This window comes from Desmodus rotundus, chromosome 4, assembly GCF_022682495.2.
Source record: "Desmodus rotundus isolate HL8 chromosome 4, HLdesRot8A.1, whole genome shotgun sequence".
In the NCBI taxonomy this organism is placed as follows: Eukaryota; Metazoa; Chordata; class Mammalia; order Chiroptera; family Phyllostomidae; genus Desmodus; species Desmodus rotundus.
The window spans coordinates 171,990,939-172,008,906 of NC_071390.1; positions in this window are offsets into that span (position 1 = coordinate 171,990,939).

Here is a 17,968-nt window from a genome sequence, read left to right on the forward strand (position 1 = left end):
TTTTAAAAATACTTTCTTTGCACTGGGCGGTGTGCTCAGTGCTTCAGTAGGGGGACTGTGAGTTTGTTCACTGCGCGGTACTGGCTGCACGTAAACGGCGCTCCTAGAGTGCATGCAGTGCTCAGTCTACATGCCCATTCACAGCAGGCCCCATGCATGATGGCATTGTACATTCTCTACATGCTTTCCCTCATTTGGCCCCTGCAACAAGCTTCTGAGGTAGATTTTGTTACCCTCTTGTATCCAGACCTGTGTACTATCAGTGAGGTTAAGTAACTTACTCAAGTCTACATTGTTACTAAGGAGAAGAGTCAGGATTCAAACACAGATCTGCCTTGCTTCCTGCTTTCCCCACCATTCCCCTGTGTTTCTCCTTAATCTATTGATTGTCAGTGATGTGTTTTAGAGCAGAGAGGAGGTTGAGAAGCTTTTACAGTTTGCAGTATTCCACCAGGACTTACACAATTTTCCTAGAATGAAATGGGAACTCAAAGAAGAAGACAGAGCTCTTTGAGGCCATGGGACACTATTTAATAAACCGCTGGCCTAGCTTCTGAGATGGAAAAGACAGTTATAATCTCTGAGATGAAATCACTGTGCACGGTTCTCACATCCTCGCAGAAGGGCAGCTTCCTCACGAAGAGAAGCGTTCATACAGGGACGACCTGGTCAATTGTTAACTCAGTTTGTGATAGGAATTTATTTCCCACCGTGACAGTGTCAGAAATCATCACTTGCAGCTTTAATGACCAACCCATGCTTGTTCGGCCTCTTCATCTTATCATGAAGCTTTACTTGGACTTGAACATAAATATAATAATTAACAAAGAACCCAAATAAAAACCTACCCAGTTATTTATTGACCATGGAAAGCAACTTTTCTCATAAAGTGATTTAGAAGAAAGATTGTAAAGGTAGTGCCACAAGCCAGAAAGAGGGTGAACAGACTCAACAGCTACACAATTTAGTGAACTCTGGCCAACATCACCACCTCGTTGTTGGAGGCGGCTTGACCTAGGAAGAAAAACAGACTGTGGAGTCTAGAAAGCCTGACCTTTAATCTCACTTCTCATTAAATACAATGATGATGTCTCTCTCTGTTAGTGTAAAGCAAGGATTTATGAGAAATCACTCATAAAGGGCCCAGCATGCGGCGCACGGCACAGGGGCCACGCCGTAGAAGTCATTTCGCTTCCCTCTGGCCTCCGGTGCCTAGGATCTGTTGACCTCAGCAACTTACTCTTAGAATCTCAATTTACATAAATCTGTCAACCCTTGCTTGTAAGCAATTTGAAAGCAGTTCCTTTTGGTTATATCCAACACGAAATGTACCCCCTACATAATAGTTAACCAGTTGACAAGAACATATGGAGCAGTTAGGGGAGAGAATGTTAAATTTAACTGAGTCTTACATCTTAATACTAAAGAAGTCAGCTGAAAAGGAGAAGACAAAAGAACGTCGGGGCTTTCCCGACGTTGCACTGTTTGGGAAGGAAGATGACCTCTCATTCCTTTTCTCGGGAACTCTATTATTTGGTCATTTAAGCTGGTTCTAGGAAAGGCTAATGCGATGAAGATGCCTGTCAATTCCTCCTGTGTGCTCCCTGGAGGCAGGACTACTTACTAGCGTCTGATATCATCTTCATCCTGCCAAGTCATTATTAATTGGACTGTGGAAGCATACCAACCCAAGGATCAGAGAGTCTGGGTTAGCAAGTTACAGGCTTCCAAATTATAAAATCCAGTAGACTCAAGAGTCAAGCCTCCCATTTGGGGATTGTCAATTTTAGGGCTGCATGTGCTAAGAAATAAACAGAGAGAGAAGGCTAATTAGCCGGGGTGGGGAGGAGAATAAATTAAATGTGCAAGGAAACAAAGATGGGTGGCCATTAACTTCTGAAGACAAGGAGAGCAATGGGATTGCTGACTAGTTGTGGGGAGCCTTCCAGTTGTTGATATACATACTTTATAAGAGTCACAGAATATTTGGAGGCCAGGTTAATATTGATTTAATGGCATGTTACAACCCTTCCCAAGAACTAGGTCAAAAACTTTCAGATTTCTATCCTGGAAGAGGCAGACTTTTGCAGAGCAGAAATAAGTGTTTTATTTATCAGTATCATGTTTGAGCACCCATTCTGTGCAATAATCAGGATTCATGCCCAAGTACAGGGGGTAATTTCAATTTCAGAGCCCCTCTACTCCCAATCAGCATAGTTCCTACTTGAAAATCTACCATTATCGAACAAAAGGTATTGTGTCTTGCAAAGTTTCAAAAAATATATAATAATACCAGGAAAACAATTACAGAGGTATAATACCAGTTAAAATACAAGAATACCAGATTTTAGTGTGAGTGCACCCACTTGTGTTGCCCCATAAAGAGGAAATAGAGGCGTTTAGGGAAGATGTTTGGGGATTAAAAGGAAAAAATCACTTAAGTTACATCACAAATGTGTCTTACTTGGTGATGCAAGAATTGGAAGATACTGTTCCTCCTATGGAGCTCATCACTGCACAGGGGAGAGGGAGCAGAGTGAGACACTGAGAAAAAAGCATCCTCACTGTCAACCACCCCCACGGGAGGTATCTCATTCCCAAGGATGTCAGGACTTGGAAGAGAGCTAACCTGCGAGTCCGATAGAGGAAGAGAAACCAACAGGCAACGGTAGGTCGAAAAATGACTGTGTGATTGACACGTCTCTGATAAATTCCATCAGTGGCCCCATTCCCCACCCTTCCCTATTTCTGTGTACTTTTGTGGTGTCCCCCACTGCAGGTGGGGGCACTGCCCATTTCTTGACTGTGGGTTCAGCCATGTGATTTGCTCTAACAGAGAGAATGAGAAGGAAATAAGGTGTGCCAGTGCTGAAGTTGAGAAGAAGCCTTGTGTGCTCCCAGTTGCTTTCTGGCATCCCTACCATTGCCCTGCCAAGAACATACCGGGGCTGGCCTGAGCAGGGGAGAGAGACCCGTGGAACAGAGCCAGCAGCAGCCAAGACCAGCCTGGGCCGACCAATCTCCAATTAACTCACAGACTATGAGAGACCATACATGGTTATGGTTTGTGGCTCACGTGTGTCACGCAATATCTAACTGATACAATCTTTACTTCAGAACAGTTTGTGTTTAATAAAATCAGAGGTACAATAAGACCCACCAACAGCACAAAATAAAACAGGAGCCAGGAAATTAAAGGGAGATGAGAGGAGAAAGCTACGGGCGAGCAGCAGATCACTGAATTTTTCTCTGGGACCAAACATCTTAGCCATTACAATCAGAAGGAAAAACAGTAGAAAAGAGACCAGAACCCACAGATATCCCCAGTGGCCTGGAGAAATTCAACTGAAGTGAGGGTGCAATGGAAGGACGACAGGCTTCGGCGTGAGAACTTGGGTTCTCAATTGCCGTGTAAGCATTCTGAGCACTTTTTCCTCACCAGTTAAAAGAGGAAAATGATCATCTTTTTAATAGCACAGATGTGGGGACTGAAAACAATAGTATGATAGGAGAAAATAGCTCTTGGCAGATAGGTAGCAAATGAAAGGCACTGCTATTGGTAGTATACTAGTTAAGTGTTAGCTTTAGTTTCTGGCCTTCACATTCTATCTTTTCCCCAAGATCTGGTTGATTTCTCTCCTCATGCACAGCCCTGTACCCAGATCCTTTGACTTATTCCTGATCTGGTGAACTGACACCCCAATGTGAGTCTTCTCATCCTGCCCCTAACAATGACGGAAATAGTGACAACAGGAATGTAACTGTAAAAATAATGACAGTTAAAATCTATGGAGATGCTCACCAGGCATGATGCTAAATACTATATTTTTCAGACTATAAGACACACTTTTCCCCCCAAATTTGGGAGGAAAATGGCTGTACATCTTATAGTCCGAATGTAGCTTACCTGGCTCACTGTGGGGGGTGGTGCAAAGAGGCAGGCGGTGGAGCGGGGTCACAGGAGGCAGGAGCAGGACCACATTTTTTGCTTCAAAATTTCTTTTCCTATTTTCCTCCTCTAAAACCTAGGTGCATCTTATGGTACGGTGTGTCATATAATCTGAAAAATATGGTACTTTATTTACATTACATCTTTTTCTCTACATATTGGCCCCACTGTTTTTATCATTTTACAAATGAGAACACTGAGAATCAGAGACACTACTCACTTTTCCAAGATGACTACCATTAAGAGGCAGTGAAAGAATTTAAGCCCAAGGTTTTATGATGTCAAACACTGCCCTCTGCACAGCTACACCACTACACCTCCCAGACTCTCAGAACTTTTCCATGCCTTGAAGTGTTCATGACTGGGTACCCTCTGCCTCTGAGTCACCAGTTTCTCAGTGGTCAGGTGTGACAGATGGTTGGGGTAGATGCTCTTGACCCCTAAGCAGACAGTGCAGTGACGATTTCAACCCTGCTAGAGGGGACTGACAGAAAGATCCTCTACTCCGTGTTAGGGAAGTCAGTGAAGAACAATTTCCCACTTCCCACTGGCTCCTCCGCCCTGCAGAGCCAACCTGCAGAGGGTACCCTGGGGCTGTCCACAGGAAAATGCTCGCTGCTCTCATGCATGTCCATCCTCCCTTCAATTAGTCAGCTGGCAGTTCAGAGGCTCCACGAGGGGGTTCCAGGAGGTCACACTTCAGAAAGACTAACATTGAATTAAAATTTCATTTTAGACCCTTAATAGCCCAATCAATAATTTAGGGAGCAAAGAAAACATTTTCTGGGAAAGCATTAGCTTAAAACTGAAAAGTATCTACTCATCCCTTGGAAATGACATAATTTTAGCAAGGGTTGGGTAGAGGGAGCAGAAGCTGAGACATTGCCTTCCGTATGTTCTTCCTCCTTCCTCATCCTCTCTTCCTCTTGCTCTCAATCCTCTCTTTTATCTCTCCTTACTTCTTTTTTCTCCTCTTTCCTCTGTCCCATCTAGTCTTCTCTCTTCTTCCCTACCACTGCTATTACTATTTCATATTTTCTCTTTCTTCTCAAGATTATGCTTGCTGGTACAATAACTAATTAATACTGTAACATATCTGTAGCTATGAATTTTGTTTTAGAAACAGCTCAAAACCATTACCCACTAATGTTGCTTAATTGCATTTTAAAGTATTAGTCACATTTAAAATTGAAGATCCACTTTAAGGAAATTGCTATGATTCAAATCAAAATTTTATTTTTTCCAGTGTGCTGGGCTGATTAAAAATATTTAATTTAAAAAATGTAAAAGCAGACAAAAATTCTGAGAATTCCAAAGCTGTATTTGAGAATTCATATGGTGGTTAATAATACATCTGACTTCCTAAAACCTTTGAACTGATTTCCAAGAAAGTACTTCAAAATGCATTCTCTCTCTCTCCCCTCCATTGTTGCTGATTGCAGGCTCGCTAAAAAATCCATTTGGTTCTGGAACAAGCAGCACTTCAAAAGAAGTAACCTGACAAAGAGGTTTGCCTCAGAAGTTGTTCAACTGGGCTGATTTTTAGTGCAAAGTGTAAAGCCCAAGGATCCCTATGTCCCACACTTTTCCATCCAGCTCAGTGATGATTCATCCAATGAATGCAAAATAAAGAGAGAAATTAAGCTTGTAAAAGAAAGTGAGCACTGTGATGGCCCCTGATAACAACACAAAGGGCAGAAGACTAGCAAACAGCAAAGGATAGGTAACTTGTCCTCTCTCGTCCTCACGAAAAATAAGGCAGTTGGGCAGATTGGTGATGTGAGCTGTAAGAGTCTCTACATCCCATTCCGCACCATGGCCGACCTCTGAAAATCCCTCTAAAGTTTGTGTATCAGGAGATTAGAGTTTTCACAAGAGAAAATCCTTATTTGGAATCCTAGGAGTAGATGATCTCCAAAACCATTTTCAGATTTACACAAGTCTTTAAAACTAGATTATTTGCTCAGGTCTTACATGGCAAAGGTAACGATGGAAACCCAGTATCCTGATTTCTAGATCAGTTCATGTCTACTGACACTGCCTCTCTAGGTCTGACCCCCGACCCTTACACACTTTGTGGTATTGTCATGACAAAGAGCCCAGGTACATGCTCATCTGCCACCTATAGGGACCACCCTAGGAGATAGTCCCATTCATTTGCCATCTAATTCCACCCCAATTCCTCAGACAGGGTTCAGTCAACTCCCTAGATGGTGGATCTCCAACTTTAGCCAGGTCAGAATCACCTGCATGGCCAGGAAAACACCGGTTGCTCCGCACTACCCCCAGAGTTTCAGAATCCGTAAGTCTAGACAGGCCTAAAAATGTGCATTTCTGACAAGTGTCATGATACAATTCTCCAAGAGTCTCTTGCACTTCTTCACACCTTGCAAATAGAGGCATTGCGGTTCTTTATTCCGGACTACTTTTCAAGGAAGTTTGTATAGTAAAGAGCTTTAGAAAATGGAGATAGTAAAAGGTAGGTGTATTTACTGTCCTGTACAACAAAGACAATGTCTCTCTCCAGGCAAAGTTCCAGCAGGCTTACTGTCCAGTAAAAGAGATTGGGATTCCCCGAGCCCCTGATTTTTCTCCAAGAATGCAAGGTTTGTGTGTGTACAGGCATTTTCTGGCCCTCTTGACATTGACCTGTGAGAATTAAGGCTCAGGGACTGATGCAAGCACCTCATTTATTATATATTTTAATTTATTTATAGGGTTTTATCTACACCTCCTTGCTAGTACATTGCTTGAGTTCTAGGACTCCTACTGCGTTCACTCCTCTTTCATTCCCGGGACTTAAAACAGAGCCAAGTATGTTATAGGTGCTCAATAAACATTTGTTGAATGAATGAATAAATATATAAGAAATAAACAAGCAACTACCCAAATAGGTTAACATAATTTTTAATTTCATTTTATAGATGAGGAAACAGATATTTGGAGAATTTGAGGAACTTAGCCAAAATCACAAGGCTAGGATATTGCGAAGTTGAGATTTGAACCAAAGTCTCCTAGCTGCCACCCAAACTTGTCACACTTTATTTTGACCCTCATTTAATTTTCCAGATCTGGTCTGATTCCAACATTATGATTTTTTCCCCCAAAATCAAGTTGATCTTATGGACAAAGATTTCCAGCTTCTGAGGAAGTGAAAGGAAGTTGATGTAAACTCTATTCCCAATCCCCAGTATAAGCTCCAAAAATAATCTTAAGCATCTTTAGAATTGGCGGCTTAGTCTCTAGAACCTATTCACTTAAACATGAGCTATACTTATTTCCAATAAATACATTTCAAAAGCTAGTATCCTTAAATAGGGGTCAGAGCTCAGGTTTTCCTTAATGACAATTCCTTGAAAAGTGATTGTTCTCTTATCTGGCAACTCTATTATGATATCAGGTAACAAGAGATCTCCCCACCCCCACATTCCCTTGCCCAGACAGCTCCGAGCCTATTCAAAGGACAAAGAATGCCTCCCACAGCAGCATTTGGACCCAAGTAGTTCAGATTCACTAAGATAATCAGTGTATGATCATTAAAAGAGCCCTGTTTACAGTTCTCAAGCATTCAGGACATTCTCCTTTGTTCATTATACTCAATTAGAAACGTGAATGAAGGTTTCCATTAAGCAAACACTGATCTCTTTTCTCATGTTTATTGTGGAACAGAAGCCAACAAGTCTCTTTAATTTCCTTCCAAGTTTTGTATATGAGTTGTATTGTTGAGAATGGGGTTTGGTAATATAATTGTTCTTCCTCTGTGAGTTTGGGCCACTTTGTAGGAGAGAGTACAATTCAGTCAAAACTGTCTTCTGAAGAACATTATAATTTTTCTATTTTATTTCATTAGAGTTTGGAGATACATTTGTAGAATTTTGTGAAAATCAAAATACATTTTCTGTACATTGACTTTATAAATAATCAAATGGTACGGTGAACAGAACTGTTGCTCAGCAGACCAGGGCCCATCCATATGGCACCTTGGTGAATGATCCAACAATTAATGCTGGAAGGAGCAGATCTTTATTTACAACTTTCCAACCTTGGGGGTTTACTTAGAGCAGCTCAGCTCAAGCCCTTGGACCCGGAGCTCTCCTGGGTCCCACAAAACCCAGCACTTCCCATGCTCCCTACGAGGCTACTAGCCAAAAACATCCCCCAAAGTTTCCCATGTCCTTATCCATGCAGGACCTGAAATACGTAGCCATCAGTCTCCATATAATAGTCCAGAAAGGTATGTGCCATGTTACTCTGGGTCATGGTGAAATTCAGGAAAAGGTACAGGTCTTAATAGCCAGGTAAAATCCAGGTGTAGTAGGACAAGGTCTTGCAAGGAAGTCCTTTGCAACACCAGAGTCAGCTGGAGCCAGCACAATCACAGTAGCAGCATCTCCTTTCTTATTAGTCCAGGCTACATGGCCTCCTTTCTCAATATAATCAACATAGCTGTTTGCTTACTTCTCCCTTTTCATTGCTGTCCTTCAAACAGGAGAGCTCCGCATGGCTGCTACATCCTGCTTTTCTTCTCCTTTCTATCCCACATCGCAGAGATTGAAAATACCTCCTGAACCTAGTTTAAATCCTGGCGCCTCCTCTATAACCCCATTTCTGACTCCTCCCACAATCAACTACATCGTTCTCTGGTATCTTCTGCTTCTCTCCGGCTGTCATTGTTAGTCCAGGCAGGCGTGGCCCTAAGATGTGGTGCACTGCCTTCCAGCTCTCGCACAGACGCAGCAACCGGGGAACCAATTCCAGCAATATCACAGGCTGAAGAAACACTAACTATTTAGCATGACTATGAAGCTAGCCAGCTGTTATTGATATGCAAAGTACCTCTTGACCAGTTGCTCTGCTTCCTCATCCCCCAGCCTTGGCAGCTTTGGGATTTTTTTTTTCTTTTTTCTATATTCCTGGGGGGCTGGGGACTTCTCAACCTACACCTTGTCCTGAACCTCATTCCACACCCGTTACAGAACCTTACTTGGAAATCAGGAAATCTGGATTCATATCTCAGTTCCACTTACAAGCTAGAGGGCCTAGGGGAAGCTATTTAACTTCTGCGAGCTGAGGTTTTGTCACTAGTGAAAAATGGATTTATAAGAGCGGTGCTCACTACCTCACAAAATCATTATCAGTATCAAATGAGATAATATATATGAAAATGCTGATGTGTTTATTATTTAGAATTAACAGTCACATAAGCAAGTCTCATTGAAGGTAATCTTCAAAGTCACACCTAATTTATAATTTGACGCTCCAGAAACGCTTCATTACAATAGTCTAATATCTCATTGGAACATTTACTCTATCAACAAAGAGCATAATAGGAGGGCAGTTTCAATTTAATCATGCACGAATAATTGCAATTGGAAGGTTACACATGAAACATCCGCTCCTGGGGGTGGGGGGTGGGGTGTATTATGCTTCAGCTTTCAAATTCACAGAAATGGATTCTTTCCTCTTGTGTGGCATTTCACAAGGTTTCTGCCCTGGGAAAGGGGTGGGGCAGGGGCTGCAGAAAGAGAGACAGATTGGAAAGGTCTCATTTCTTTTCAATTAAGATAGCCAGACTCCAAGGACATCATTCACAATGGGAAGTACATGGAGACACTCCCCCAGAAACACTTTAATCATGGGCTGTTGGCATGCGTCCAGGAGGGAGCTGGCCATCAGAGGCGAGCAGGTTGGAGAAAGGCTTTCAACCCACCAGATTCAGGAAAGGGAATACCCGGAGGAGGGGTAGAGGAGGGGGGGACACAAAGTAATTACCATCATCAGAGCAACCACAACACTGGAGTTGGGCTCTGTCATTCACAAACAGGCAATTCCTTTTGTTCAGATGTTGGTGGTGACCCCTCGTACAGAAGCTCCCTAGGAAAAAAGCAGGGTATAACCTTTTCCTTCTTAATCATCTACATTTAGCAGGGTAAATGTCATCTGCTGTCTGACTTTTCATCAACCATATAAAATCCTGGGATATGGTCCTGCACTTAGAGACAAGCTTTTAAAAAAATGACTTCCCCTCTTTCCTTTTTGTTTTAAAAATCATTTCATTTACACACACACCCCCTCCCTACAGGGACTGCTGGAGGTGGCTTGCGTGCAACCTTCACATCAGAAGTTTCATAAGGCAGAATTATAGGAAGCAAATTGGGTAACGACACTAACGAGGAGACTCAATTTAACTGTCATGGGGCAATTATAAAAGAGCTGATCAGAGATTGAATGTGAAGGAGAGGCCCTGAGGGTTGTCATTTATGAAGCGGTAGGTTAACCTGTATGGGGAAGATTTCCTTTAGCTCATTAGTACTTGAAGTCACAAGCATTTAAGATGTAAGACACACCAAGGGAACAAGCCTGCCTTTGCTTCTCCTGCTGGAGAGTGATTAGCTGGATTAACACAAGCACCCCTAGGGATTTTTCCAGATCAACTCAAATGGCAGAGTTACCCCTACACCAAAATCTTAGGAAACAGTTAACCTGGTTCTGCAGCCCTGAGCGCAGGCCACGGGAGGCATTTTCTCTCCCGGCAGAGCAGGATGTCACTAGGAAATTATTGAAATAAAAACACATCCACCCTGCACCTGTCACAGAGCCATGTCCTGATGAGAAAAATTACCTGGTGCTGCCTGGTTCTGTGGATGTCTCCATTTTATTCCCAGGCCTGCCTGTCACTTATCTGTAGCTCCGGGAGCAGATCGCCCTAGGCAGTGTTAACTGGAGGTGGGGGGTGGAAAGCCATCAGCCAGCTCTTAGCTTCAGCAAACTTTTCTGATTTGGTCTGGAACAGCCATAGAGCTCAGGACACAGCCACATCCAAACTCCAATCTTAAGTGGTCCTTATCTAAGCCTGGGTGCAACCTTTACAAGACTCTAGGCACACTCCTCAGCATTAAAGAGAAACAGGTGTTTCTATGAACCCGCACGCTGAGGGGAACCAATGGTCCTGATTCAATAAAACTTCAAACTATGGTTTCAGTTTTACAGAGTCGTAGGTTTGGCTTTGGGGTGTGCTGTCACGAAACCTGGGTTTGAATCCTAGTTCCACCACAAACTGCATGACTCCGGGTCAATCACCCACCTCCGGAACCCCATCTCTCAATAACGGAGACAGTAAGAGAGGACCCACCTCATAGGATGAAGATCTTACCAGCCTCAGAATTGTATTTCAAACACACTGGAAGATAATCAAAGAAGTATTTCACTGAGTGGACTATCAAACCAAGATTACCCTGATGGTAGTTCATTAAAAACTAACAACCATAATTAAGTAAAATCATGGAATGGAATTTTTCTATCATCAATTAATCTTTTCTTCAAAATGAACCAGACTACATAGTGGAGAAAATGTATTTTTGATTCATTAAACACCCCCACTGGTTGGGCTGCAGTTCACTCTATATAATACTATTAGAGAGTATATCTAATCTGTATTCTTGGCAGAAAGCAATTGGCTATCTTCAAAAGAAAAAGATGTATTAGAACTTTATCAAAAGAACACAAAATTGAAAAGAGGCTTAAAAACCAGACTTGAGATGTGGCAGGTGAGGGACAAAGACTCTCTCCTTGACTAACCTTATAAGGCTCCTCTGAGCAGGCTCATCAACTAGAACTTGACCTTGGTTTCTGGCCTACCTTGACCTGCTTAGCCCAGTTTAGGCAAAAACCCTGCTAAGTCAGTTTGTGATAATCCCCCTGCCTTGATATCTGATCACCCTGGACATAATTTTCTCACCCTTCACCTTTAACATATAAATTTTTGGCATGCCTTTAGCAAGAAACCTGTTGGGTCAGTTTAGCAAAAATTCCCTGCCCTTAATGTCACCTCCTGCTAATATTCTCTCCACTGGCCCCTTCTGATTCTGCTCTTGGCTGTAAATCCCCAGCTGTCCTTGTATTCAGAGTTGAGCTTCATGCCTCTCCCCTATTGCAAGAGTCACAACCCCCAATGCGATAATCTTGAATAAAGTCTTCCTTATCCTTTCAACAAGTATCAGGACTTTTTTTTTTTTAACATGTGAAAGAAGGAGGCTTCACAGGATCAAGAACACAAATACCTTTCCTCAAGAGTCATCCATTCTCCCACCCAAGTTCCACCATGGCATCTTGGATGTCCCCCAGGTTCTCCTGGCCTTTACAGCACTTGCCCCAATTCACTGTAGTGGAGGGAAGCATCAGACTTCAGACTGTCTCAGAGTAGGTTTGCCTGCCCAAGCCCTAGTTACCAGGTGGTGGAAAGAGGATGGTTTCCCCTCCAGATTCCATGGGCAGAGATCAAGTAGGCGGGGTGTTTCCCAAAATAGAAAGGGGGATTAGATTCTATGCAGCAGAAATATCAATTCTGTACTGTGACTAGCTATTGCGTGTAGCCCACGTATTGGGCATTTTTCGTATCTCATATCACTTGATCCTCACAACCACCTGGGAAGATGAGGTGTTATTATGCCCATATTACAGATGAGAAAACTAGGGCTCTGATAAAATCAGTGCCTTTTTCAAGGATTAAGCATCTGTTAAGGGGTGAGACCCATGTCTGGCTTGATCTTTCCATGCCATTCACCTGGTTCTTTTTCTGGATCAGAAAAGAACTTTGTGAACAAACATGAGAGGAAGAGAGTGGTGAGAAATAAAATCAGGGTCCATTTTTCCTCTGTGACTACAAGGCAAGGTGCTCTGTCTGCTTATGTGTGCCTCATACATAGCAAATGGTAGAAAACAGTATTGTCCCTTGTGGGCATGCGTGCTCCGGTGGCTCACTCCCCACAGCTGCAGAAGCTGTACCCTGCCCTTGAATGAGGAGGCTGGGCCTTGTGGTCGCTGTGCTGTGTGAACCTCACTGCCCAGGAGATGCTGAAGTTCCCTGCACCATGAATATTTATGATTCCTATTTGCCAAGCGCCCTTGGAGATCAGTTTGACCCGAGGGTGATGCAGATCTGAAAAGGCTCTGTCCCCTCCCTGGAGTGTTTTCTTTCCTGCCAGCTGATGACATTCAAAACAATAATGGAAATTACTGACTGTGAGCTTTATTTCTTAATGTTTTAACCATTTTTATTCATATGGAGCTAGACAACAAAGTCAATAATAATAGTTTGAATTTCACATCTAAAAATCTTTCATACACAATTATAAAAATTTTTCTTCAACCCTCTGGGCAGGGTAAAATAGTAAAGCATAAAGATTAAAAATAAAAGCCATGCTAGAATCTTTGCTTTGCTGCCTATTAAGTGAGCCTCTCAACTCCTCTGCAAAATGGGAAAAGTAAAAGTATTGGTTTCATAGGGCTTTTATGAGAACTTTGCACTGTACCTACCCTGTAGTAATCACTAAATAGAGTTACTATCATCTTTATTTTACAAATGAGAATTTGGAGAAATGCAGTAACTTGCCAGGATCACAGACAGCAACAAAAGCTGGAAACTTGTCTTTTGATTTCAAACACAAGACATTTCCCACCGTATCTCTCTATCTTCTCTTTCCTACCCAACTTCCTGCTGGAGTTGAAACACACAATGCCTCGCCAATTCATGTTTATTCTTGCATCCGCTACTATTATTACAGAGAATAAGAAATTCTGCTGTGGGCCTAACAGGTTTGCACCCTGTGAACACAGGTGCTGTCTTCCACCTGAGAGCCACCTGAGCTGGGGACATCTCCAGCACCTCTCATTGTCCCTAGTTTTCTAGTAATAACATGATTCCTGTGTCTGCATTCAAGAAATTCCCAAATTTCTATTTTCATGTGGCCTTGTTAATGCCCCCTTAACATCTACTCCCTGCTGAGTGAAGTAGGACTTCCTTGCCTGAGGGGTACTGTCATTCAATACAGCATTCTTTATCGCAGTGCAAAATATAGCCATGATCCAGACATTGAAGAAAATAGGGAAAGAAGCTCAGAGAAGAGATGCAAATGCAACACATGAGAAATGGAAGATGCTTATATCTTCATGTAGAGAAAAAATCCAATTACCAACAAAGCCCAATAGACGGGCAATTTCTAGGTAGTATCACGAAGAATTTAGAAATATAGGAGTATATAAATAAAGGAGTGGGGTATTATTCTCCTTTTGTATGCCACAGCAGAATCCAGCTACATTTGCTGTGAGCCCTGAGAAAACTAGAAGGTGACTTTATTAAATTGTCAAGAATTACTAGATCATTGATTCTAATGGCATTTTTGAAATATACATGTGGAAAAGAAGTTCATAATGTGACTGTACTTTCCCTACAGAACGGAGCGCTGACACCCACCCATGTAGGGCTGGAGCTCTGGTACAGACGCTGCAGCTCTGCCCCCACTGATCTGTCCTTCTGTGAGGCTGAATAACGTCAAGGGAAGCGCATGAGCCTGGGGTCAGACAGACCTGCTTAAATCCTGACTTCACATCTAGTAGCTGCTACAGGTTGCTTTTTCTGCCAGAGCCTCAGTTTTCCATCTGTAAAAGGGAGATTGTTATGCCTATTCACAGGATTATATAGCAGAAATTAGCAGAAATCAACTTTGAATCCATAAATGTTAGTTTTATTCCAAATATTAGACCTTGTAGTAGCTGTATTTTGCATCTATGAAGTTCATGATCTTTTCCCAAATCCTTTAACTATTACTATTTTACTTTATCCTCACAATCGCAGGGAGTAGATAAACTAAATAAAACTGAGCCTGTTTAGTGTGGGATAACTATGACAGAGAGGTTACTCAGAGTTGCCCAAGGTGACAATCCAGCTGACAAAGCTGAGTAGATTCACGTCCTTTGACTGATGCCCTGTCTATTCTCCTTTCAGGATGCTGTAAGTCTTCCTGGTGTTGAACTTGAATATGATCCCACCCACACAAACCTCCTGGGTACTCAGGTCCCACTTGTCTTCTCTTCCATTTTCTCTTTTTCATTCACAACAACTTGATTCTTCTCAGTGCAGATATTACCTCCTCTCCATTACTTATTTAGAGGGAAATGATTAATGTAAGTGTTAATATGAATTCCTATTTCCGCTCAAAATATCTTCCATCTCACGATTCCTTCCAAGGAGTGTTTCAAGTATTAAAAATAAGTACAACTAAAAAACCATATGTTAAAAGGTATTTATCACTATCTTGGCTTGGGTCTGCTCTAAGATTTATTTCAAGCTGAAAAATTTTAGGTGTTAAAAAACTTTGATAAAGCCAATTAGTAAGTATATATATCTAGCATTTTTAATTGCTTTTTATTTCACCAAATAGTAACCAAATTGAATAACTCTAATCAAAATTAAAGTAAAACTTTTTATGGTTTAAGGGAATAGTTTGAAAGGCAATTTTCTAATCATGTATCTAAGCCCTCAGGTGGACTTTTGGCAAAATTGTACATTATATTTGAGCTACGGCTCTTTACAAAGCTGAACAAGATATCTCATTGGTCACAGCTTAAAAAAAAGTTATAAGGAAATGACATAATGATGATACTGTTTACCACATAGATAATACTTATTAAAGATTTAGTTTTTGCAAGGTGCAGTACTAAGTACTGTTCTTTTTAAAATGCACAATAACGAATAAGCAAGTACATTTTTTAAAATGCACAATAACACTATTCTTGTGCCCATTTTAAGTAAAAGAAACTGCATTAGCAAGAGGTTAAGTTATTGGTTAAGGGGGTGTCACATTAACATGGGAACAGGGGACTGAAACTCATGTCTATCAGACTATTTTAAAGAGCACAAACTCTTAACTGAACTTATTCAGTAATTTCATTCACAAACATTTATTGAGACCTCTGAATGGCAGCATGAACTTGAAAATGCTGGTTATACAGGAGTAAGCAAGAAAAGCAAAACCTCTCCCCTCCCCAAACATTCTTTGAGAGCAGATGGAAAATCAATACATGAACTAATGAACAAGATTATTGCAGATGGTGCAAATGCTATAAAGAACAGAATGATGAGCCAAAGAGCGCGAAAGAAGGACAGCTGACAAATCTCGGGCAAAGCTCTTGATGGCCTCCCTGGGAATGTGACATTGGGACCAGGTCCTAAACCACAAGGAGTCTTCTGACAGGAGGGGCCCGACGGTGGTGTGTTCCATAGATCCCTGCCAGGGCCCCCCTTCTGTCAGAGGGACAGAAGGGGGGCCAGGGCAGTGTGAGAAGGCAAGAGGGTGAGCAGGCACTGCGGGTGGAGACAGGCGGGGCTGAAGCCGAGGACAATACACCGTCATGTAAAAAGCAAAACAGGAACATGCAATCCTACTGTCCTGACGTAAACACCACCCAGAGTTAACACGTTGAAGATATTTATGCCAAACACCTTATAAAGGAAAGATTTAGCCTGAATAGCAATATAATGATTATTACTTTTTATATCTAGATAGAAAAAAAATTCCACTTCAACATTATCAAGTAGTTTTTGGTTAATCTATTAGGTAAGTGGGGGCTATTAAAAATTTGAGTAACTATCCCCTTGCTTTTCCCCCCAACTCTATTGAGATATAACTGACATGTAATACTGCATAACTTTAAGGAATACAACATGTTGATTTGATACACTTACATATTGCAATATAATTACCATCACAGTGTTAGTTAACACCTCTATCACCTTGCTTTAATTTGCAAATTTATTAAATAGATCTTTAAAAAGATTTTATTTATTTATTTTTAGAGAGAGGGGAAGGGAGGAAGAAGGAGAGGCAGAGAAACATCGATGCACAAGAGAAAGATTAATTGGTTGTCTCTCACATGTCCCTAACCAGGGACCCAGCCCGCAACCCAGGAGTGTGCCCTGAATGGGAATCGAACCTGCGACCTTTAGGTTTGTGGGGCAATGCCCAACCCACTGAGCCACACCAGTCAGGGCTAAATAGATTTTTTATATTACTGCATTTAACCCAAATACTGATGCCTCATTATATATTTTTTCAAGTTCTTTTGGTCAAAGTTCACAAATAAAGGGCACAATTTTGCATTGTTTGTTTTGATCTTTGTAATTTCCAAGCACACAATAAAAGCACTCACTGGCCCTTTAAAATCATTCACCCTTTCAGGTGTACAGTTTGGTGGGTTTGAGTATTTTCACAAAATTGTGCAACTGTCCCCACTACCAAGCCTGCAGGCAGAGTAAGAAGTTTGGATTTTCGTCTAAGGATAATGAGATGGCACTGGCGGCTCGTAAGCAGAATTTTTTCATGTGTTTTACAATAACCTCCTGACCATAGTCACCTTCCTTTCCCTCCAAGCTCCACCACTGACTGGCTGGGTGAGCCAATCCGTGAGTGACGAAGTCACCTAATTTTCCACTTTACCTGGCTGGCCCCTCTCTCTCATATTCTGCCTCTCAATCACAAGACTATATTCAGTTCTCATTTACGTGGTGGCCCTTCTCCTCTCTGGGCCTTTGCGCATGCTGTTCCCTCTGCCTGGAGGACCATTCTACCGCCTACCTCTTTTTGTCCCATTGGGCAGGTCCTGTCCTCTACAGCTCTGACAAAATGCCATTTCTGTCCTGATACTCTGAGACCCAATTACCCCATTCTGCCCTTTGAGATTTTGAATTTTAATTGTGTTCATTTTTATTAAAGTGTGTGTGGGTCATACTTTATGACCCATAAAAAATATTGGAAAATGAAAAAAATAGAAATATAAACCACCTACTATTCTAATGCAAATGCTGCTTTCTTTAAATTAAAGGGAAGTGAACATAGTTTTGCATAGGACTATTCCCCACATTACAAAGCATTGTTCCAGGAGAGGTTCCCAGGAGAGGAAACACCGTGATAACATGGAAACACGAATAGTCTCCCAAAGTGCAAGATGCTTGCACGACAGCCTGCAGGGGATACGGGTCTCCGCTCCTGCCTCTTCTCACACTTTTCAAAAATTTTCTTTACTTGTGAGTTGTCATTTACATATCATAAAAATTCACTTTTTTTACAGTGTATAATTTAGTGATTTTTAGTATTTTCACAAACTGGCCCCCACACATGGGTACAGGGAGGCAAGGACAGGCCGAAGGAAGAGCCAGGCCACTCCAGATTAGTGGATGGCAGG